A 23,823-nucleotide genomic window follows, 5' to 3' on the forward strand; every position below is an offset into this window, starting at 1 on the left:
GGAGAAGATAATCATGCTTCTCTTTCTCCAGCCATGGGCAGGCATAAGTACCTCTTATATTCCAGGTAGGAGGGATACAAAAAATGAACTAGTCCCAGCTCTCAAAGACTTGACTCTGTTTTAAAGAAGATCATGTGTACATACAGGCAGCTAGGTTGCAGGGTAAATAGAACACTAGGGAGGCTCATCTTCTTTAGTTCAAACCTGGCCTCAAATATTTCCTAGCTATGTGACTCTGGGGAAGTCACTTAATCCCTTTTTGCCTCAGTTCCTCATCTGTAAAAATGAGTTGGAGAAGGAAATGGCAAATTAATCTGGTATCTTTGTCAAGAAAAACCTAAATGGAGTCCGCAAGAGTCAGACACTACTGAACAAAAACATCAGTTATATATAAACTAACATCCAAGTGTCTATAAGGTAGTCACTAGCAGTTCAGAGGAGCAGGAAAGGCATTTAGTTGATGAGCTTTGAAGGAAATTAGGTATTTATTCTGAGAAGTGGGAGTATGGAAGGGAGTGTGTTCCATAAATGGAGGGTGGATAGTTCAAGGGCATGGAGATAGGAGAGAGACACAACATCATTTTTTGAAGAACAACAAGAAGCACCTTGTGGTGAAGTTTTAAGGATAAACTAGAGGATAGATGGGAGGGTACCCTGCACATTTAGGCAGAAAGGCACTCTATGAATTCAAGTTATTTTAATAATTCTATCTTGGACTTATTTCAACTCATCTATCCTTTTTCAGGAGAGGGAGCCCCATATCAGACATTTTATTCCAAATAAGATCCTTACTTGCTGCCAAAATTAGAGTTGAAGGATTCCTTCATCATGCTTGCATATCATATTCCTATTAATATATCCCTGTATTACATAAGCCATTTTTATAATTGTACTTATTACTGATTCATGATCAGCCCATACTCAGTTCTTGACTGTTACTGTCAGAGGTGCAATAAGAGTAGTTCAGTTGTTTGGATGATGGGATGTTAGTTTCTATTCAGTGTAGCAGAACATTCATTTTTGAGGATAGAAAGGAAATATTCTATCCTGGCAAGGAATCAAGGGAGTTAGGCTTGCAAAGGATCTCATGGGCCATTTAGCCCAGCATTTTACAGATGAAGAAACTGAGATCCAGATGGTGACTTTTACCAAAGATAAGTAGCCCAGGTGAGAATTTGAGCCACGGCCACATTTCTTTTAAGATAATCTCCCGAATGACTTAGAGATTAAGGAATGGAAAGAGGACCCTTGAATAATATTGGATTTAAGAGTTCTAGAAGATCTAAATTGCAGTGATAACTTTGCCACTCATCTTCTGTGCCATCATTTATTTCTCTGCCTTAGTTTCCTGGGCAAGATAGAGAGACTCTGGCTTTTAAAAACAAAGAAAGATATATTTTTTCTGTGTAGTATTTGTTTTGTTCTTGGTTGTGTATCCACATAAACTATCTTCATAAATTGTGCAAGACAAAAGCCATTGTTGTAGGATGCTGTGGTACTGCCAGAGATACTGGCATCTTTCTTTTCCATTCACCAGCACAGATGACACATTTTAGTCACACATGCTCACACAATACTCAGATTTCCCTTCCCTTCCCTTCCCAACCCTTGTCTTCCCTAAACTCTTGCCTTCTCTCTTAGGATAAATATTGAATATTGGTTCTGTTAAATTTATAGTTGGACTGAATATTTAATTGGTCAACAGGGATTTTATTTTCCAATCTGATCCAATCCAAAAATGAATTACTAAAGTAAAATGGAATTTATGCTACTTTATTTTACAATAGAGGTAAGATATTAAGGGAGAGAGAGAGGGAGAAGGAGACAGAGAGAGAGAGAGAGAGAGAGAGAGAGAGAGAGAGAGAGAGACAGACAGACAGACAGACAGACAGACAGAGAGAGAGAGAGAGAGGGAGAGGGGGAGAGAGAGAGAGAGAAACAAGTCTCAACACCATGAGCCTTTCCCAGAGGCTCACACCTCCAAAAAGGGCAAAGAAGGAAGTCAACCTTTACACTCACCACATTGTCAGTTCAATCAACAGATTCTCTTATCCTCAACTTCAAGTGACTCCCTTCAACTCTGTCTTCACTCAAAATCCAACTCTCTCCTGTGTGTCTGTTTCCACTTTTAAAGACCCTTTATTCTTGTCACTTCCCCTAAATTTTATGTCTACCAATCACAGCCAATGCTCCCCTCCAGGACTCCCCCACAGACCTCCCACTCAATGTCTGAAATGGGTGTTCACATCTTTTTGTGGTTAAAATCCAAAATGGGCAGATCTCCATACTCAACTTTAAGTACTGTGTTTACACTTGGGGATTAAAATCTAAAAATAGATAGGGGGTTACAATTTTATCTTCACAATCAAGGAAGAGCTAAGTACCTTCATTGTTACAATCTGGGGAGAGTCTAATCCAATCTTCACAAGTTCCAAGGTAGAAAAGAAGGCAACTCAGGTTAAGTGACTTCCCTAGGGTCACACAGCTAGGATGTGTCTGAGGTCAGATTTAAACCCAGGACCTCCCTTCTCCAGATCTGGCTATCTATCCTCTGAGCCACCTAACTAGCTGCCTCAACTGCCAAGATTTTCAAATAGCAAGTTCCTTGACCAGGAGAACTCTTTGAGTTTCAGAAATCTGACCTTGGAGGCACAGAAGAATTAACTGGTGGAAAGAGTGTAGGTATTGATTTCTCAAGTTGAGAAAATAGAAAAAATAGATTACTTTGCCAGTTAACTAGTCTTAAAGAGGTGGTCAAAAGATTACTTACTGTCAGATGTCTATTGGAAAGAATTGGCTACTTTATTTAAAACAGTGCATGAAGGACTTTTAATGGTTCATCCTTGATATAGCTTTGCTCTCCTTCATGATCACATCTTAGGATCACACTGGCTTTTGCCAAGAGAACCCTTATGACACAGTCTGGAGCCTTCAAAGAATATGTGCTCTCAGAAATGAAAGAAGGGAAGAAACTGGGGAAACAGTGGTTCTTAAGGAGATCAAGCCTCTACCAGTTAAATATATATGTGGGTTAATAATCATCAACTTTTAAAATTGCACAAATGTCAATCAAAGTTCCTTGAGGACAAGTCTTATTTGAACATTTTTCTGTATCCCTAGTGCCTGGCTTAGAAATCTTTATTTATTTGTACTGTTTGGAAATAATCTCTGCCCTCAAGAAGCTTACACTCCATGTGGGGACAATGTGTACAAATATTAAAAAAACAAAGTAGGACCTTGGTTTATTCAAACAATACTGCCCAAGACCCTTTGAGTAAGTTGTGCATAATAGCAAACACCATTATTTATTATTTCTTACGTAAACACTCCTAGATACTTTAGAACTTTTTTTGGGCTTATCAGAGCTACCAGCATCACTACTCATGATCTTTGGAGCCTAAATAGCCTTAATGAAACAATGCAGCCAAGACTTGTTACAAATGAGAACTCCAAACAGACTTGATGGGACAAAGACTGATATGGGAGCTAATGTTTGGTGTGAAACAATGTAATGACTCACACTAATGCTTTTCAAAGGAAGATTGGGCCAACATCTGTGTGACTTTATGTCACCTGGGAAAACGGTGCAGATTTAGCATGTAATTTAACATTTTTATTTTATGTATTTTTTGCAATTGTCAATCACATGTACCTGAATTTGTATGTGCTTTGTTAACATAAAATGAGGTCTTTCATAAAATATATACTATCTAAGTAGAGGGTAATTCCAAATGGGGGAATGAAACTAGTTGGGGGATTAGAAAATGTTTCATGGAAGAGAGGGTACTCAAGCTGATACTGGAGAGAAACTAGATTTGTAAGAGAAAAGTGAAGATGGAGTACATTCCAAAGATGAGGCACAGGCTAGACCTTTTAGGAGTACTGAGAGATGAATTGGATTTGGAATCATAGAAGTTATATTTAAAATATTTAAATCTAGGCTAATGCCCCTACGTATACGATCACTGTTCTGGACCAATTTTCTTCATCTGTAAAAATAAGGATTGGGGTTTAGAAGGTAGATCCCTTCTAGCTTTTAATCCGCTGAGACTACAGCCTCGTCATGCATTAGCATCCTTTGGCTTTTAGCTTTCTTTATAGTACCGAACTGAGTTTTTCTGCATAGAAGAAATGTAAATTTTGATTAGAAGAGAGGATTTCAAAGGTTAGCTGACAAATTAGTGTCCTGTTTCCAAATTTTGCCAACCCTCTTAATACAAGGAAAAGAATTTAAATTTATCCCTTCTTTCCTCCTTCTAAACTGAAGCCTTTCCCCTGGGACCTAGAATTCAAGGTATTGCTATTAATAGTTTTCATCTGTATTTTGGATTACATAGCAAGTAAAAGGGATAACGAATGGATGGATTTTAGAGTTCCAAAGCTATCAAGTTTTAATAGCATAAAATGACACAAAGACTCTTGGGACACCCTTTAAACTCCATTGATATCCATGCCATGTCAAAAGATTCCTAGCACATTGTAGAGAAGAAATGTGAGAAGACATGTATTGCAAATGTTGCCTAAGATGAGAAGTTGTGGACTGGTTGTGATCATGAAATTGATCATTTAGAGACCAAAGTATGGGTTAAGGAGGCTTTTCTAGGCTGCCTTAGGAATCCAGCCAGACTTCGTAACATAGTTTCTCTGGGAAAATACTTTGTGATTTCTAAACAAGCATTTTGCCCCATGGATATTTTTAACCATTAGTGATGATATATGATCCATTTTTTTGTTTATATTACACGGACATTTTACATTGAGACTTTAAAAACATTAATATCAAAATAATTTAAATTAAAATTGATTTTTAAAAAATATTTTAAGAAATCTCTTTGAAAAAAATTTAGAGGTTCTTTTTAGCATCATTTCCCCTTAAGAACTTTGGCATGCTTTGCCCTCAACTGTGAGATGATTATGTACCAGAAAATTCTTTCTCTTTTGCTCCTTTTATGTTAAGCAAGTTTTGAGGCCTTGGCGTTCCTTTCTGTTTTCCAGAGTTTAACGTTCAGATTTTTATTGTGATAGAAATTAAGGGAAAATAAGGAAATTCAGAACGTCAAAGAGAATAATATGACCAAGTTCCCACTTAGAAGAGGTATACCAGAAATCTGAGTGCAACTTTATTCACTTAGGCTTTAAAAGCTTAAAATTACACTAAGACTTTTGGAACATGTAACAGAGTCCTTTATACTTTTCAAGGTAATTTCTTTACAATAATCCTTAGGGAAGTAATAGAGTCAGAAGCCTCCATTTTAGAGATTTTCAAAAAAATCTTAGTCTCAGGGAGGTAAATGACTTATCAGTGATTATGCTACTAATGTCAGAACTCTGCCTGAAACTCAAGAAGTCTTATTGTGGGACTCATCATGAAAAACTTAGCATTGCTTCATCAAGAATAGTCCTTGCTTCATTATTTCTTTTATGACTGACTATAATATATTTTTACACTTAGATTTCAGAAGGATGTTGACAATATCTCTCATAAGACTCTTGTGGACAAGCCGGTGGGTTTTGGGCTAACTTAAGGATAGTAGATGTGAACTTGATTAAATGATAAAACTCAAGGTGTCATGCTTAATGAATTGGCATTAAGCTGGGTGGAAGTCCCTAGGAGTATGCCTATGGCACTGTTCTGTCCATCATTTTAATGTAATTTCAATGAAAACACAAATAGTATGATTATAAAATTTGCAGATGGCATGATATGCCTGAGAACTATCAGTATTTAGGATGATGGTATCTGGACTCCTCCTTACCCTCTTCCCCCACATCCTAACCTTTTGATTAAGCCTAAAATTGAGGGTTAACTATCATGAAATTTATTAGAGACAAATGTAAAGGTTTGTTTTGGGAATTAAAATATCAACTGCACAGATATAGGACAGCAGATATCTGTCTAGATGGTACCCATCTTAGGCTTTAGATCAAGAAGAGACCTTGAGAACTGAGTTCTAAGGTGTGTAAATGACTTTGAAATGTCACACAACTATTAAGTACTGCATTTGGGATTTGAACTGTGGTCTCTCAGTTATAAAAATGAGGCTTTTAATGGTCTTCAACCTCAAAGATGGTCTGCAGATGATCTGACAGCCCAATAACATCATTTATAGAAGTATAGTATCCAGAACAAACTCCTGTATTATTATGTTCAATTCTAGGTGGCATTTCAGGAATGACAGCCTCCTTCAGAACAGTGCTTCACCTTTTAAACAGCAGCTATTTCAGTGATACTACATAGATAGGAGTCATGGGATGTCAGTCTTATCAGCATTAAAGCCGAGAGTCAACCAAAAGGCAATGGAGAGACTCATGGAATGAATATGCTAAAACACATTACTAACAAAGAATAGTCCAGGGAAGATGGTGTAATAGACTTGATCTAAGAGATTTAAAATAGACTAGCCATGTTGTGAGAGTACAGGTGGATATCCTTCAGGCTGGGTAGGATCAGTGAGTACTATGAGTCAGATTCATCCCTTTCCAGCCAATAGGGGATTAGTACAAAAAGAGCACTGAACCTTGGAGTCATGAGAGACTCCTAAATTCTGGTTCTGATCATAGGCCCATTACTAGTTATGTGATAATAGTGTCTCTGAAGCTCATTTATAAAATGAATTTTTGTTTTCTCAATTAACAAAAATCTGTTTTCTTCCCTACCCTACCCCTCCCTATTTGGGAAGAAAGAAAACAAAAACTCTTGCAATAAATATGCAAAACAAAATCCTATAATGGCCTTGTCCACACAAATAAGTATCTCATCCTGTACCTTGAGGCCATGACTTCCCTGTCATCTAGAATCCTGGTTGGGTCAGAGTTCTGAAGTCTTTCAAAGTTGTCTATTTTTACAGTGTTGTTGTCATTTAAGTTGTTCTCAGTTTTCTATTCCTTAGAATAGGGATGTTGCTACTTCTACTACTACCATAAAAGGAGTGATTGCAAAGAAAGGGTTTTGTTCTCTCAAAGTGTGTAGAACTGGGAACTATTTTGATGGTCATAGAATTGGATGAATGAATGAATGGCTTTAGAGCAGGAAAGGGACTTGCAGTTTATCTGGTACAACTCCTTCATTTTATAGACAAGGACATTAAGGCCCCAAGACCTAAAGAGATTTGCCTAAGGTTATAAAATGAGACTTTAAATCGAAGACTTCTGGGCTCAAAATTTCTCCTATGTTCTACATAGAATTTCCCCTTGTGCCTGATGTTGAATCAGACTCTATAGGCTTCAGCCTCTATAGGGATCAGAGTTTCCATCACTTAGTTACTTCTGGGGACTGGCATAGCCTACTCTTGTACATATCCTGTGCATATAGTTCTGACCTACTCATGTCATGGACATCTTGGTGGGTCAGTGGGTAGAGTAGTAAACTTGAAGTTAGGGAGAACTTGGTTCAAATCCTGCATCAGACACTTAGTTATATAATCCTGGGCAAGAGACTCAGCCACTTACTCTGTTTCCTTGTCTGTAAAAATGCAAATAGGAATAGTACCTACCTTATTGGTTATGGTGAAGATCAAATGAGATAACATGTAAAGCCCTTGAAACCTTAAAATCCCATGGTTTTTCCAGTAAAAATGTATGACTGTGAAACTTAGGACTTAAAGGACAATTTAGCCCCACAGAATCCACACTTTCAAGTTGTGATGCTGAAAAAGACCTTTGGGAGTCCCTTGGACAATATAGAGATCAAATCAATCAATATTTAAGGAAATAATTTCAAACTATTCACTGAAAGGTCAAATATTAAAGCTGAAGTTTAAATACTTTGACCATATAATGAGAAGACAGGATTCACTGGAAAAGCCCTTGGGAAATACTGAAGGAAGAAGGAAAAGCAGACAGTAGAGAATGAGATGGAGATATGGTGTCATGAAAGCAATGAACATGACCTTGGACAGTCTTTGAGAGACAGTGGAGGAGACAAGGGCCTGTAGTGCTTTGCAATGTCCATGGAGACACAAAGAGTCAGATACAACTGAACAACAACAAAAATTAATATAGCATGGGGTTGTTGCCCTTGCTAATCACTCTTCCCCCCATTCCTTCATTCCTACTGTAGTTTCCTCCTCTTTCCTCTATCCCAGTGGCTAATCATTTAACTTCTAGACCTCAGTATTCTCTTCTGTAAAATAAGGGGTTTGAACTAGGTCAACTCATAAAGTCCTTCCACCTCTTAATTCTATGATTAGTGGTGGTTGAGTATTGACTTTGCTATGATCTGTGTATGTTTTTGGCCTCGTCAGGACTAATTTTCTTTATTTGTAGAATAGACTAATAATGATTGTATTAAAGGGCTACTTAGAGGAAAGCATCTTGTGAATCCTAAGGCAGTATATAAATATGAACTGCTATTATTACTAAGTGGAGCTCTCAGATGAATCCTCCTAAAGGACCTCTTTATTTATACTCTTAGCTTACTTAAGAATCTGCAATTGCTCCCTGCTGCCCACTTTGTCAGGTCCAGAGTATTCTGCTTGGTTTTCAAGGACCCCTGAATTCTGGCTCCAGCCTCCTCATGCTATCTTATTTCTTAGAATCATTCTTCACTGGAGTCAAGCGATTCCCTGGATCTTAGGAAGGGATGAATTGATGGTTTTCACCCCCTCCCAATATGGGAGGCTATCTATCTAGAGCTAGAACTCTGAAGCCATCTAGTCTGGTCCCTCCCTCACCCCTTTTACAGAGAAGAAAACTGAAACCCATTGCATAACTTGTCCACAGTCATAGAGATAATCAGGAAAACAAATGTGGAATTTGCTCACAGATCTCTGACTCGAAGACTTTTAACACGAGGTGTAAAACACTGGTGAGGAGGAGGAGGAGCTACAGTCTGAACCATATTAAAATGTAACTGGGAAATTTTGAACAAAATGTAGTTTCCTAAATCGATATACAGCAGCAGGGATCCTTATGTACAGTTTAGTGGTCCCTGTTTCTTTTTTGAATTTGATATCATTGTTCCATGCTATGCCTTGTTATTACTAGGTTACAGAATGCTAAAATTGGTACATTCTCTCCATTGTACCATGTTGCCTCTGTAGATAACAGCACTGCTCCTCAGCCTCTCATACCACCTCCATCACCCTGACCCCCCCCCCCTTAAACCTCTCCTTAAATGCTCAAGCATTTGAACACTTCTATTGGAGTTAATGGGGAATTGTTGATCCTCTTTCCTATACTGAAAGATGCTAGGGGACAGGCACCAATTAGAATTACTTTGGTGGTTGTTTATTCATTTTTCGGGCATGTTCAACTTTTCACAACCTCATTTGGGGTCTTCTTGGCAAAGATACTAGAGTGGTTTGCCATTTCCTTCTTCAGCTCATTTGACTTGCTCTCTGCAAGAAGAAACCAAAATTCAGGGAAATTTTCCTTACTGACTTCCTGTAAAAATTTAGTCTGGCAAAAAAAATGATGAACACGGCGGAAGAAGAATGTAGTTCAGTCAGTGAGGAGCATGGTACAATCTAAGCTGAATCCAAAAGATCCCCCTTTCCAACCTACTGCTGTGGAGAGATCACCTCATAAGGAAGTGAAGAATAAGCAAGATAATATAATGGCATTTAGTTATTTTTTAAAAAAATGACTCCTCAGAAGACTAATTGAAGAAGAGCATTCCTATAGAAATCAGTATATTCACTATAACCAAGCCAGGGTCTTGCCTGCTAAAATAGGCTTGACTCCTATTAGATTTGGTTTGGTAACCAGAGAGCAAAGAAAGAAGAAATATGAAGGATGACTCCTAAGAAGAAGAAATGTGCAGTCACACTATGTCCTAGGAAAAATCCCTTTTCATTCAAGTGACTGAAGTTCCCAAGCTTGTTCTCATCCTTTATCCTTAGGTCCTCTCCAACCAAATCCACTGGAAATTAATGTTTGGAATGGAAATGGATCTTTATAACATTGTTAACAATTTCTATCAACCTTTCAGTGTCTATGTTTCTCTCCCAATTTCCCTTTATTCCAGTGTAGCAGGACTGAATTTTCAAATACGTTCAGTTCTACTCAATATGAGATCTGCGTCTTAAAGAAATGTCATTTGGCTAAATGTAACTGGAGGAAATCTATCAGATACTTGTCAATTTTTAAATATATTGGGAGAATAAAAATAAAAAACATTAAGACATTATAATATAATACAATATAATAATAATATAATATACATTGCATTATCCCCCCTTATCTGCTAGGAGTGTGTTCCAAGACCCCCTCAGTGGATGCCTAAAACCATGGATAGTCCCCAACTCTATAAAGACAACACTCAATTTAATTTTTTTAAACTCTTACCTTCTGTCTTAAAATCAATACTGTGTATTGGTCCCAAGGCAGAAGAGAAGAAATGCTAGGTAATTGGGGTTAATGACTTGTCCAAGGTCACACAGTTAAGAAGTATCTGAGGTCATATTTGAACCCAGGACTTCCTGTCTCTAGGCTTGTCTCTCTAACCACTAATCTATCTAGCTGCCCCTCACTTTATCTTTAGCACCTATGTTAACTTTACAATATAGTACTGGACACTTTCTCCCTACTTCCATCCCACAGCACAGCACTCCTCAACCTCTTATCCTCTCACCCCCCTCCCAAAAAACAACCCTAAAAAAACCTCTCCAAATGAAAGCATCAGAATTAACATAACACTCTCTCCCCCCACCTGCAGATAAGGGGGGACTACTATATTGTGGTCTAGGATTGACTTGTGACCTTATGACCAGGGTAGAAATACAGTTATAGTTCTGAGAACAGGCAACTTCTAGGCATGATCATGGGTATCATCCACCCACATTTTGGCCAGATGAACCCAAAATTCGGTATTTCTTCATGACAGGCATCAAAGTCAGAAAAAAAGAAGGCCAGGTTACAGCTATCAGACTTCAGGGATTGTAGGTGTATTTACATATTCAATAAATAAATACTATGGACAAATGATGTGCCATGTAAAACTTAGCTTGATCTGTAGGAATCTGTTGAGTTGACTTTGAGGTGGCATATTGATTTTTCTGTTAAGCATGATTTTATTAGAAACAGAATCCTTTGATTTTTATCTCCTTCCCTCCCTTGTCTTTCCTTTACTAGTAATGGTATAATTGGAAGAGGAAAGGCTAATAATGAAAGCTAATAATGAATTGATCAGATGGGTCCCAACATCTGATTTTCTGCCATTACTGAGCTGGGAGAGAAGATAGAGGAGGTATAACAATGTACATATGCTATTGAAATAACAAATATTTCCTTTACCCTTGGAAAACACATGGAAACCAAACCATTCTGGGGCCATTTCTGTGATACACTGTTGTGGTTCTGTGGAGATTTCGTTTGTTTTGCTCAAACATTTGGTGTAACTATAAACTGATCTGATAAAACACCTTGTATTATTGGTTCTTCAGAAGACTGACATTATGTTTTTAAAAATCTTATTACTGTTTTAGTTCTGAGGCTACAGGCAACACAAATGTTTAGTTTCTTGGTTATCGTCAAACAGTGTTAGCAAACAATATGTGGGTTGTGTAGTATTAGTGCCAGCACTGTGGAAAGCTAAGTGAATGAGGTAGGCAAAGTACTTTTCTAGTTAATTTCTCTAAAGAAGGCACAGTTTGTGAAAAAGCTTTTTATGTTATTTATGTTCAAATCTACCCCAAAAGGTCTTTATAGGTGATTGATTCCTTTGGTAATCTCTCACCTTTCCTTATTATTATTATGATGATGATGAATAGGAGGAGGAGGAGATTCCAGTGACCATCAGAGGCTTTAAGTGAAAGTCAGTTAAATATAAGTATAAATGCTAGTGATCTTTCCCTTCAAGCACTAAAATAAAGCCTGTATCTTAATGCAGATTAAAATGAGAAATTACTTCTAATTGTAGTGGATTGACCCAGGAGCTACCACAATTTGAGGTCCTGGTCACAAATTCTTGACTTTAATCCATTCTATTTTAGCAATTCATTATGTTCTGTAAAAGCCTGGAGACCAATGGAGACTTTTTAAAAAAGCGGAATGGATAAGAGCAGACTGCTTGTTTTTCTTGCTTTCCTTTTTATTCTGTAGATTCAAAATCACAGAATATCTGCATTGAAAGATAACTCAGAAGCCATCAACCTCAACTCTTATCTGAATGGGAATCCCCGTATTGTAAGAATCCCTGGCATGATTATACTGCCTCTCCTTTAAATTTTAATGGGCAGGAGGTAGCTAGGTGGCACAGTGGATAGAGTACTGGGCTTGGAATTAGGAAGACTCATCTTCATGAGTTCAAATCTGAACCTAGGACTTCTTGTCTCCAAGTCTAGTACTCCATCCACTCTACTTACCTAACTACCTCATCCCCCACTAGTTATCTTTTGTTTGAAGTATTTGTTCATTTATAGAATGGAGCTTCTTTGAGGTCTGGGGCTGTTTTTTTAATCTTTGTATTCCCAGTGCCTGGTACATAACAGGCATTTAATAATTACTGTCAATTAATGAAATCCCTCTTCTGCCTTCTGGGGCCCAAAAGAATACATCTTACCCCTATCTCTTGAAGCCCTTCTAAGTCAAAATAGCTCCAAAAAAATGAGGATGAATTAACAGTAACAACAAAAAATGACCTGGTGAACTCTTCCAATATATTGCCTGGTATCTTGCTCTGAAGTTTAAAGTCGGGCTTTTAAAGTATGACAAGAAAGAAAATAAGACACTTCTTCCAGAAAATGTTCAGAACTCTTTTCCCAAATGCCAAGCATTTGTGTCTCTTCTAGAGAATGCACCAAGAATGTGACGTGATGTCTTAAGTAACTTGGGCTGCCGCATTGACTTAAACTAACTCCTGTCCAAAAATGGATGGTCACTGTGCTGAGATCAGTGGCAAACTTCTGATTGGTTCTTCCTTTAGTTCTCTGCACTTAACCTGAAATAAGTAGTTGGTCATTCTATTGAATGAATTCACATTCAGAGTATTTCATTGTCTAGAGCAATAACAAGATCATAGGTGTTCTGTGCATGTTCATTCCTTTTGAAGAGGAAATTTTAGGCTTTCTGATAGCACATAACTTGTTGTGGGTCTAGAGCAGTGATGGCAAACCTTTTAGGCACATGTGGAGAGGGGCAGGGGAGTAGCCCAGCTCTGCTTCCCTCTGGCTTTCTAGTAATGAACTCTGGCAAACTCGGGCCATTGCTCGGGCAATGGTGGGCATCCCCAAAGAGAGGGCTCTGAGTGCCCACTCTGGCATGTGTGCCATAGGCTTGCCTCCACAGGGCTAGAGGTTCCTTTGGTGAAGCATGCTATAGTACAAAGAAATCCCTTTGAGTTATAGAACCAAAATTAGTTTTGAGTACCTGTCTTTTCAATTCCTTCTTAAATATCAGCTCTGGGGGCTTCCAGAATGACTAGCACCTCTGGTAGGAGGGTTTGTCAAACTGCAGTCAGGGCTACCCATCCTCCTTTGCTGTCTACCTGCCATATACTGCTCACCTGTGGCTCTAAGAAGCTGTAGCATGCACAGCAGTCGTATCATGATGAAACCATCTCAGCAGGTGAGCTAAACCAGGTTGAAGGGACATGATAGCTTCAAAGCAGTTGATGAGTTAGGGGGGATGTCATTGGAAGACTCCCCCTTGTAGAAGGGCAGGGATGACAACAATTTACTCCAATGGCTATGAAGACTGCTGAAACAGGTGCTACAGAACGTTTCAAGATAGATACTAGGCATATAAAGAAAGACAAAAGATAACCCCTGTCCTCAAGGAGTTCACAGGCTAAGGGAGAGGAAGAGATAACTATCTATAAACAGGTTACATACAAGATAAATCGGAAATAATCATCAGAGGCAAGAAACTTGCATTCCTGAGTATGGGGAAATGCTACTAAAAGAAGGTGGGATTTTAGCTGAAATCAGGAGGAAGCCAGGGAAGCTATTATGAGCACATGAAGACCAGTACTGAACTATAGGTAGGTTGGCCAAAAAGCTGTGGGAAAAGAGAAATCTGGGAAACCACAGCTTCAAGTTATAAAAAGAGGGTCTTCCAGTGAAGAAAGAAGAGAGAACAAGCTATTAAAAAATCAGTGGTATTTTTCAAAAGCAACAGAATCAGAGAAAAAGTTGAAAAGCAAAGAGTCAGTGAATTATTTAAATGGAAATTAATCCTCAACCCTAGCCTTTTAACTTTGGGAGGAAAGAGGGGGACTATGCTAGAAACAGATCTCTGCAGTTCTGGGTAGTTTTTGTTAATGACAGTCACCTTGTTTTATGCCAAGTTGGCACTATTGGGTCTTTAAAAAGCTCAGTGATCTGTTGGAACCCCTAATGCCTCTTTATTAGAATGTTTTCATCCCTTAGGCCATGAGGAAATTAATTCCTTTTTAACTTTCTGAGGCACAATCACTTTTACAAATAGGAAAATGAAAGGAGGGTACAGATGATTTGGTTTGTAGAGGACACAGTCTAAGCCTGTGTTTCTTGGTAAGGCAGGGCAGGAACCCCAGGAATTATATATTTTATATGTGGTTTAAGGCATCAGAGTGAAAGGTTAAAGGGGAAATTGGACTTACTGTTAGAAAATGGAGAACCCCAGAGGACTCATGCATGGGTTGTGGGCAAGTCACATCTTTTCTCTGGCCTCATGGGATCATAGGTTTCTCATTTGTAAATATAAGTCCGATGCAGTCGTTGACTTCAAAGGTTGTCGATTCTCTGTGTGACTGACATCTCTTTTGGTACTGACTTGGACACTGCTTTGTTCAAGGCTAAGCAGAAAGAATTCATGGTTCTGGGCTTTCTGCATTTCGGGTACAAGTCTGATTAAAACAGTTTCTATCAACAACATTCTAAATACCAGCATATTTAGCTTAGAAGAGTATTGGAACTAACTCCGTGTCTTTGAAGCTTTTGGATTACTATTCGAGAACTAGCTAGGCCAGTGAAGACTCCAGGCTCAGAATGGTTTTTATGCTTTTCACTAAAGTTTTATTACACTGAAAAAGGTAAAACCTAGTCCCTAAACAAAAACCAGCTGCTTTTGGCCCTCAGGCCATAGTTTGACCCTCTTCTACTACATTATAGTAGTCTAAGCATCAAGGGAAACTATTTGAACTTGCCTCTTCCCCATCTCTTCTTCTAGGATTGGTAATCTTAATTCCTTCTGAATTGAAAGTACTCACTGCTTCTAGGTGGGTCATAGCATCCATCACTGTAGGGGATGGAATAAGTAATGATCTTAACTGGACAAGAGGTACTTTTTGTTTTCAGCTTGTTCCCCTTTTCTTCCCACTGCCTCCCTTCATTTTCACAAGACCTTAGTTTTTTGTTCTTCATTTTTTACACACATTCTAAAAGGGAAAAGTTTAGAAGGGATTTGAAACTGGAGTAATATTTATTTCTTAACATTTTCTCTTGAACTAAAAAGGGTTTTAATCAAAACATATTTTACTTTATCCTAATAAAATGTTTTAACAATAAATTTAGTAATTATCAACAGATAATAAGTTACCAAATATTTATTAAGCACCTCCTATGTGTGTTAATAAAACAAACACAACAGGGTGCAAAAACCTTACCTCAAAATCCTACGCTTTGGTAATGAGACAGAACTAACAAGCTAAGGAAATGCTTTTGTTCAGGGTCCCCCACCCCAAGCCTGCTCCAAGGTTTTGTTTTTTTAGCCAGGCCAGTTTTTAAACATAGTGCTAAATTTGTGTTTAAATACACATTTAATATTGTGTCTTGGGTTGAAATGAAGGGAAATAGGCTGGGGAGAAATGGGAGTGACTGATAATTAGATACCTTTGTAGTGTGTGAGAAGTATTGGCAGCATAAATGTCCATGAAAAGACAATGAGGCTTTGTTTGCAACTAAGAAAGCTAGAAATCATTGTGTCTCATTACTCCAGCATTCCAGAGTTGTCAGGTCCCTACACAAGCCTGGTTTTCTAATTGGAGCTGAGCACACAAAAGAGATGATTCTTCCTTCTTCCTCCCCCCTTCCCTCCAAGCACACATTCATTTTTATTATTGTATTATTAGGAATTGACCTGCTCCCCTTGCTTTGGCTCCTGTCCACTTTTCACAGCGCCTGGGAAGCAGCTGCAGGCATCTTGAGTCCTAGGAAGTTGAGTTCTGGTCATTCATTGGAGCAGACCACTTGAAGGAACTTTCCCATTGGCCTCCCACTCTTGGCCATTGGTCTTCTCTACTGCCCAATGGCAGACACACCAGATTCTCTCTCTTTTGTCTAAGATGCCAGGATCACATTAGCCCAGCTTTCTCAGCTTCCTATTGGCTTTAAGAAACCCACATTTCTTCTTTGTCATGCACCATGAGTTTAATATGTGTACCACTAACTTAGTGGGAGGGGAAATAGGAAGTTCAACTGGTTTTTTCCTAAAAGTTGGCAAGGCTGAGTGTGCTGGGCTATTCTGGTATGGACAGAAGCTGCAGAAACACTGCCTAGCCAGGGTTCTTACCCTTTTTTGGGTCAAAACCCTATTTTGCAGGCTGGTGAAGCTGATAAACCCCTTCTGAGAATAGTTTTTAAACACAAAATAAAATATGTCGGATCACAAATCGTTATCAAATATATTTATTTAAAAACCCCCAAATTTATGGACCGTAGAGGAAGAATCTGCTAAGTAGGATTTAAGTTCTGGGTTGTTTATTTTCTTTCTCTAGTTTAACTTTTCTTCATGGGAATTGTTTTTCACTTCATCAACTAAAGCAAAGTTTCTTTTGGAATTTCTTACTTTGGTAACCATGTTGTCAAAGGAGAATCATTACATAGCCTATAATAGTAGCAAGTCAAATTCTACCTATTTACTACAGGAAGAGAAATGGAAGGATTTATAGGCTTTCTCTCCTGTTAGTAAAATATGACTGGTGTGACCTAGTTCATTTACATATTAAATGTGCTAGACATATCTGTGCTTTTTTGACTTGTAACCTAGGAAACCAATACTCTGGTATATCGAAAAGCAATTGTATACAGGCCACTATGTGTCTGGTACATTGTTCTTTTGTACTTGAGAAAGCAATAAAAGGAGACAGTTGTAGTTTTCCAAAATGTCCCCACTGGTTATCAGAGAATGGGAATAAAGCAAGGAGGCATGTATGTTTTTCTTGTAAACTGTTCAAGGCTTTATTTTAAAAAATTAATATGAAACTGTTTTGCCTAAATTTCCATGTAATTATAGCAAACATTTGTGTAGCCTTTTAAACTGCAAACAGCTTGAACATTAAAAAAAATTGTTGACTTAAGTAATTGCAGAGTGGTAAAAGAAGAGCTTAATGTTTTCCTCCAGACCAAGTTTATTGACATCGAAACAAAACCAGCAGGTTAGATTATCAACATGTCCTCCATTCAACTGGGCTAATTGTAACTTTGATTCTGCAAGATGATAGTTTTTAAAGGACATTCTTTCTGGAAGATCTCATTGTAAGAAAATTGGACTAGTGAGTAACTAAGCCCATATCCTTCAATTTGTTTTTGTGGTATGTTCTTGTTTTGAGAGAATATATATCTATCTATATATATCTATATATATATATATATATATATATATATATACATACATACATACATACATACATATACACACACTTTGCATTTTACTCCCAGATGCAGATCCTCGATTTTAGAAGAGAGGCCTTTTTTTTTTTGTGGCAAATATTTTATTTGACTAATTTACATGTAATATCAATCTTCTACATTAAGTTTTCTGGTTAAAAGATCCAAATTGCCTCCCTTTCTCCCTCCCTACCCTTTTCCTTCCTGGAGCTGGTAAGCAATTTGATTTGATTATATATGTATTCTTGTGCAAACCACATTTCTATATTGTTCATTTTTGTAAGAGAATCCTCATATAAAACCAAAACTCCCAAATAAACTAAAGTGAAAAATTGTATGCTTTGATCTGCATTCTCACGCCAGGAGTTCTTTCCCTGGAGGTGGATAGCATTCTTTGTCATAAGTCCAAGTGAGGTCTCTAAAGAGAAGCTCTGAACAGAAAGCTTATTTGTACCATCTTGGAAACAAGATATTGAGAGAGCCATAGTTAACAAAGTATTTATATCACCTGCTACCAGGAATGTGCTAGGTTGGCTGCCTTTAAGAAACTTCTATTCTGCTAGACTAGGGTTCTTGACTGTTTTTCTTTCATGATCCTCCTTTGCAGTCAGGAGGGTCCTCATGGACCCCTTCTCAGAATTATGTTGCAAATGCATACAGTGAAAGACATTGGATTGCAAAATAAACCAAGTCTTTTGAAATAGCATTCAAAATATTTTTCCTATCTCTGTCCATGGACACTAGAATGAGACTAGATGGATGGATACTTCATGCTTAAAGTGAATAAAGGAATTAAAGTCAAGGTCACTGACTTGTAGATTACAGAGGCTTTTCTCATTTCTTGAGAATTGGAAGAATACATACTGGAATCACACACATAGTCTTCTGAAATCCCTTTTTCTAATCTCTTCTGTTCTCAATGTTTTCAATATTCTGTAATCCTAGATGCCAGTTCATTCAATACAGAAGAAAATAGTTCCTACAGTCTAGGTGACTTGAATTTGATAAGGAGGGAGAGAGGAGGAAGAAGAGGAGGAGATGATAGATAGAGAAGTAATGCTTGAGAAAGTGAAGAGAGAGAGGAGCGTGAATGTCTCCCAACAGATGTATCAATAATTGAAGTTATTGGATAATAGATAGAAGGGACCCAGAGACCCCTTATAATCAAACTTTCTAATTTTACAGGTAAGGAAACTGAATCCCAGAGAAGTTAAATGAGTTGCCCAGTGCTACATATATAGTAAATGTCTGAAGATGGATTTGAATTTAGCTCCTCTGATTCCAACTCCCCATAACTATTTTATTATCATTCTATGCCAGACTTTTGCCAAAAAAATCTTAGGGTAAAAGCAAAGCACTTATATTATTTCCTTTAATGCTTAAAAGTTTTTAAGATGTTAAGTATATTGTAGTGGCAAAGAACTGCAAATTGAGGGGATGTCCATCAATTGGAGAATAGCTGAACAAGTTTTGGTATATGACTGTGATGGAATACAGTGATGTGATGGTTTTTTTTTTTTTAATCCTTACCTTCCGTCTTGGAGTCAATACTGTGTATTGGCTCCAAGGCAGAAGAGTGGTAAGGGCTAGGCAATGGTGGTCAAGTGACTTGCTTAGGGTCACACAGCAGGGAAGTGTATGAGGCTAGATTTGAACCTAGGACCTCTCGTCTCTAGGCCTGGCTCTCAATCCACTGAGCAGCCCAGATGCCCCCACAACAAATTTTTAGACATTTAAAAAAAGGAGTAAATATCACAATTTACCTAGCTATTTTCTTATGAAGTTATTTATTTTTATAATAAATGAGTTTAATATATATTTATTTTTTCACTTATTTATTTTATAATCAGAGTTTAATGTATATATAATGAGTAATTGGGGTTACTGATGATACCCTTCTGGAGAAACAAAGGAATTATATACTATCCTATACTTCTTTTACTTTCCAATGGAAGCTGATATCCAGCTTTCTCTAAATACCAGTGTAGGTAGTGTAACAGTTAAAATTTAGGAATATGGGGAGACTGAGGCAGGTAGAAATTAGTTTCTCTCTGCAAGGAGTATTATATTTTTTTAGAGGTTTATTAAAGATTAAGGATTAAAGAATATACAAGTAAGAAACATGTGCCTAGGCCAGAGGCCTAAACAAAATAACCTCACATTATGGAAGAGACGCCTCTGCTCCAAAATGGAAGTCCAAAAAAGAGAAAAGAGCGCCAAAAACCTTTGCCACCAGCTTAAATCCTTCCTCGATCTCGGCCCACCTCAGAATTCCCTTGAGATTACAAAGCATTTTGGGGAAGTGGAGCAAAGGCTTGTGGGGATTGTAGTCCTGTATTCGAGTCTATTTTTTACAGTAGTATGCACATATGGATCTTCCATAAATGTTGGCTAGGGAAATAGATCAAAGGAGATAATAAGTATGTGCTAAATCAATGCTAGCTTACTATTATTTCCTCTAGAAAGCCTTACCTAACTACTTAACCTACTCTATCCACTTGCTTTACTAAAAGCTAGCATGGGTGAATGCCATGGGAGAGAGTGGAGACTGGAATGACCCTCAATGGTACGGTAGGAGTGGCACCCAGCTTTGTGAACCACTGAAAATCTACTTGGGAAGTGTTTTTGGTGGTCCTGCTTCCCTATTTCTACATGGGACTGCACAATCTCCTTATTTATTTTTCTATTAACCACTCTGTTCTAACTTTCTAGTTAAAAGATCCTTCTCCTTTTCAGAAGAAACATTAGCAAAATATGATTCGATCAGCTCTTCCTTTGCTCTGTTGATTTCTCATCCTTATTACCCTGCGTAGTGGTCCTGTCTCTTCTTTGGTCTTCCTGAATTGGGTTCTCCCAAAGAGGAGAGTTTAACCTCAGTTTATAAAGTGTAACATGAGGACGATCTGGGTTCAAAGTTCATCTCCAATGCTGTGACCATGTCCTCAGTTTCCATATGTAAAAAGGGGATAATATTTCCCAGGATGGTCATGTGATAATGTATATGGGATGCTTTGAAAACTTAACATGTTGTGTAAGTGTAAGTTATTATAACCAGTTCTGACATTACTGTCAGCAGAATTTAAAAATTCAAAATAGATGAATGTTGTTTCAGTTGAAGTACCTCCTCTGTGTGCTTCAGTCAGGGATGAGAGATATTTTGGTATTTTTTAATAGCATGTCCTACCTGACAACTATTATTAAGCAATGACTCACTCAGCTTTAAAAACAAAAACTAAAAAACCAATAGCCAAACCCAATTCCTTTAACCTTTTATAACCTATTTATTTCAAGAAGCAAGCAAATGGGGAGATGGAGAGTTAGGTAGAGAACCAAACCTAAGAGAGGTAGGAGGTCCTGGGTTCAAATGTGACCTCAGACACTTCCTAGCTATGTGATCCTGGGCAAGTCACTTAACCCCATTGCCTACTCCTTACCAGTCTTCTGCCTTAGAACAAATACACCATATTAAAATAGGATTAAAAAAAAAAGAAGCAAGCAAATGAACAACAATAGAAAAGCAGGTCTCATAGGGTTCCTTTGTAAATCCTAGACCCATACCTAACTAATTTCCAAGTCAATATCCTCAGTCAAATATTTCTTGAGATAGTTTCATCAAGACATCAAGCATTTATTAAAGACCTACTGTGCACTTAGTACTGTGCAAAGCATTTTGGAAACATAGAAATCAGACACATGAAGGTCCAGTGAATCTGCAGGAGAGAACGGGTGGGTGAAGAGAGGGAAGAGTCATTTTAGTGCCTTCAGTGTTCATTCTTGTTCAGAATATTAGTTGAAGAATATGTATCTGGATGTCTTTTGGCAAAATGAATTGCAAAGCCAAGTCAACTGGCTAAATAATTTTGCTTTTTGAGTTATCTGACTATTTCAGATGACACATTCTAAAGTGGTGGGGCTGAGCTTTGTGTGAATTATCTAGCTTCGTGACAGAGCACATCCTTCTACTTTGTTAGTTTAGGCTTGCCCCGATGTGTTTTTTGAAAGCAGATTGAGCTCCTTTCTCAGCTCGAGAACGCAAAGCTATTTGGAAGCTTGGGTCCTTTGTGGGTAGGAGGCTGAGTGTAGCTTAATTTAATATTGGGACTCACAAAACATTAAATAACAACGTGAAAAATAGAGTAGTGGGAAGACTTCGACTTCATTTCCAAGGAATTACTCCGAAAGCTTTGCACTGTAAAACTGTTTACCCAGAGATTTTGCGCCATTAATGCAATGGCTTATGTCATTAGGAGAACTTGATGGGACTCTATTCAGAGGGCTATCCAAGGCTAAATGCTTTCCTGCAAAGATGAAGATGCATTTCAATGGAAAAAATCCTTCCATCTTTTTCATCCTTTTTTTTTTAATAGTAGTACGTATTGTGCTTCTGTTTCCAGATTTATATGAACTCAGTGCTAGGCAATGTCATTTTTTTGATACAAATTCAGAACTAGCAGCAAGTATGGGAATTTCTGTCAACATATAAGCTTCCTCCCCCAGGGGTCTGTAAGTGGCCCCAACTTCTTATGAAACCAACCATAATTCGTTTTATTGCGATGTTTTCCTTAAGTCTCACTAAAATTTTTATAAGCATGTTCCTTGATGCCCAAATGTCTTTGGAAAAAAATGTTGTTCATCTTTTTTTTTTTTTAATGGGAATGTCAGTTAAGCTTAGAACAAAAGGAAAGAATCCTGTTCTTTGTTGAACTTAGGCCAATAGCAAAATGAACAGCCCTCTTAATTCAGTTTATGGTGTAACAACATGTTAATGCAAAAATGAGAACAAATGAGGAGTTAATCCATGTTGGTCTTCCTTGGTGTATGGAGTTGGGCTGTGTTTGTAGCATGATGCAATGGGGACTGGATAATTAACCCTTCTGAGGGATTAGTGGGAAAGATAGAGGTATAAAAGGCTGGGGAAGAGAATGAATGAGCTGAGAAAAGAGAGTTTAGGAAAAAGGTACTCTGGGAGAATTTCCCTCTGGGGGATTTTCTCTTTTAAAATTTTCTCTTCCAGCCTGTGAGTTTATTTCTTTTCATTTTGAATAGTGACCAGTAACACAGTAATTCAGGTACTGCAAAAATATTTGTCTGAAGACATTTCAAATAATTTAGTTCTGAAATATAAACCCTAGTGAAAAGCATGAGGGTACCACAAAAGGACCCTCATCAGGCAGATGGAAGACAGTACTGGGCCTGGAATCAGTCACTGGGCCTGGAGTCAGGCAGGAAGACCTAATTTCAAATCTAGGCTCAAACATTATGTGTTGATCTTGGTGACCCTGGGCAAGTCTCTTAATTGTTGTCTACTTCAGTTTCCCTAACTTTAAAATGGAGATAACATCTGCCTCTCAAAGTTGTCATGTGGATCAAATAAGATAATGTTTTTAAAATGTTTGATGGGGAAGAGGGCAGCTAGGTGGCTCAATGGATAGAGAGCCAGTGGGGAGGACCTGGGAAGAGTGTAGCTTCATTTAATATTGAGACTCACTAAACATTAAATAACAATGTAAAAAATAGTCTAGTGGGAAGATTTCAACATGATTATTTCCTTCCCTATAAAAGCTGCCACATGTTTTACTTGAGGCCACAGAAAAGGGATCTCTTTTTCCTATCTAATTTTCTAACCTAATCCATTTAACATAGTTTCTATTATTAAAAGAATCTCTTTTAGGCATCCTTAATTTTTCTATGAGGGCAGCTAGGTGGCACAGGGTGCCAAGCCCGGAGTCAGGAAGACTCATTTTCCTGAGTTCAAATCTGACCAGATACTTATTAGCTGTAAGATCCTGGACAAGTCACTTAACCATGTTGGCCTCAGATTCTTCATGTACAAAATGAGCTGGAGAAGGAAAAAGTTCTTCAGTAACTTTGCCAAAAGATCGCAAACAGGGTCATGAAGAGTGGGACATGACTGAACAACAGTTGAAGAACAACAATTTTCTGTAAAGCTTCAAAGAATGGAGGTTGCTTCCCTGATGAGTCTGTTGCCTTTTTTCTAGAGTATGACTGTCCTTTTGATTAGTATCCATTTGGCCTAATGTAATTTCCCTTCTTCCTTTTATCTTTAGAGTCTCAAAGGAAACTTAAAGCAAACAGTAGTCAATAGCCTCTAATCTTCAACTGGTCTCTAAAATGGAATTGGGGAGATATGAAAGTAAAAGGGGGAGTAGTTGGAAGGAAGCAATGAGCTTTGTTTTATATATTTATATTAAAATGTATATATGTGTGTGTCTATAAATATATGAATGTAGCAGTTAAATATTTATATAGGTTATATACACATTCAGATTTACAA

The 23,823-nt window shown here is 37.8% G+C and overlaps 1 protein-coding gene and 1 long non-coding RNA gene across 2 annotated transcripts in view; one reads left to right on the top strand and one right to left on the bottom strand.

The window, feature by feature from the left end:
• The window catches only part of LOC103103649 (uncharacterized), a 48,630-nt gene extending 46,056 nt beyond the window's left edge, over nucleotides 1-2,574 (bottom strand). The window contains exon 1 of the long non-coding RNA XR_468472.2: nucleotides 2,385-2,574. This is a non-coding gene — a long non-coding RNA (uncharacterized LOC103103649). The remainder of the gene's footprint in view (nucleotides 1-2,384) is intronic.
• Nucleotides 1-23,823, top strand: part of TSPAN5 (tetraspanin 5) — a 216,541-nt gene that overhangs the window by 70,806 nt on the left and 121,912 nt on the right. The window lies entirely within an intron of this gene.

Source organism: Monodelphis domestica, chromosome 6 (assembly GCF_027887165.1).
Source record: "Monodelphis domestica isolate mMonDom1 chromosome 6, mMonDom1.pri, whole genome shotgun sequence".
NCBI lineage: Eukaryota > Metazoa > Chordata > Mammalia > Didelphimorphia > Didelphidae > Monodelphis > Monodelphis domestica.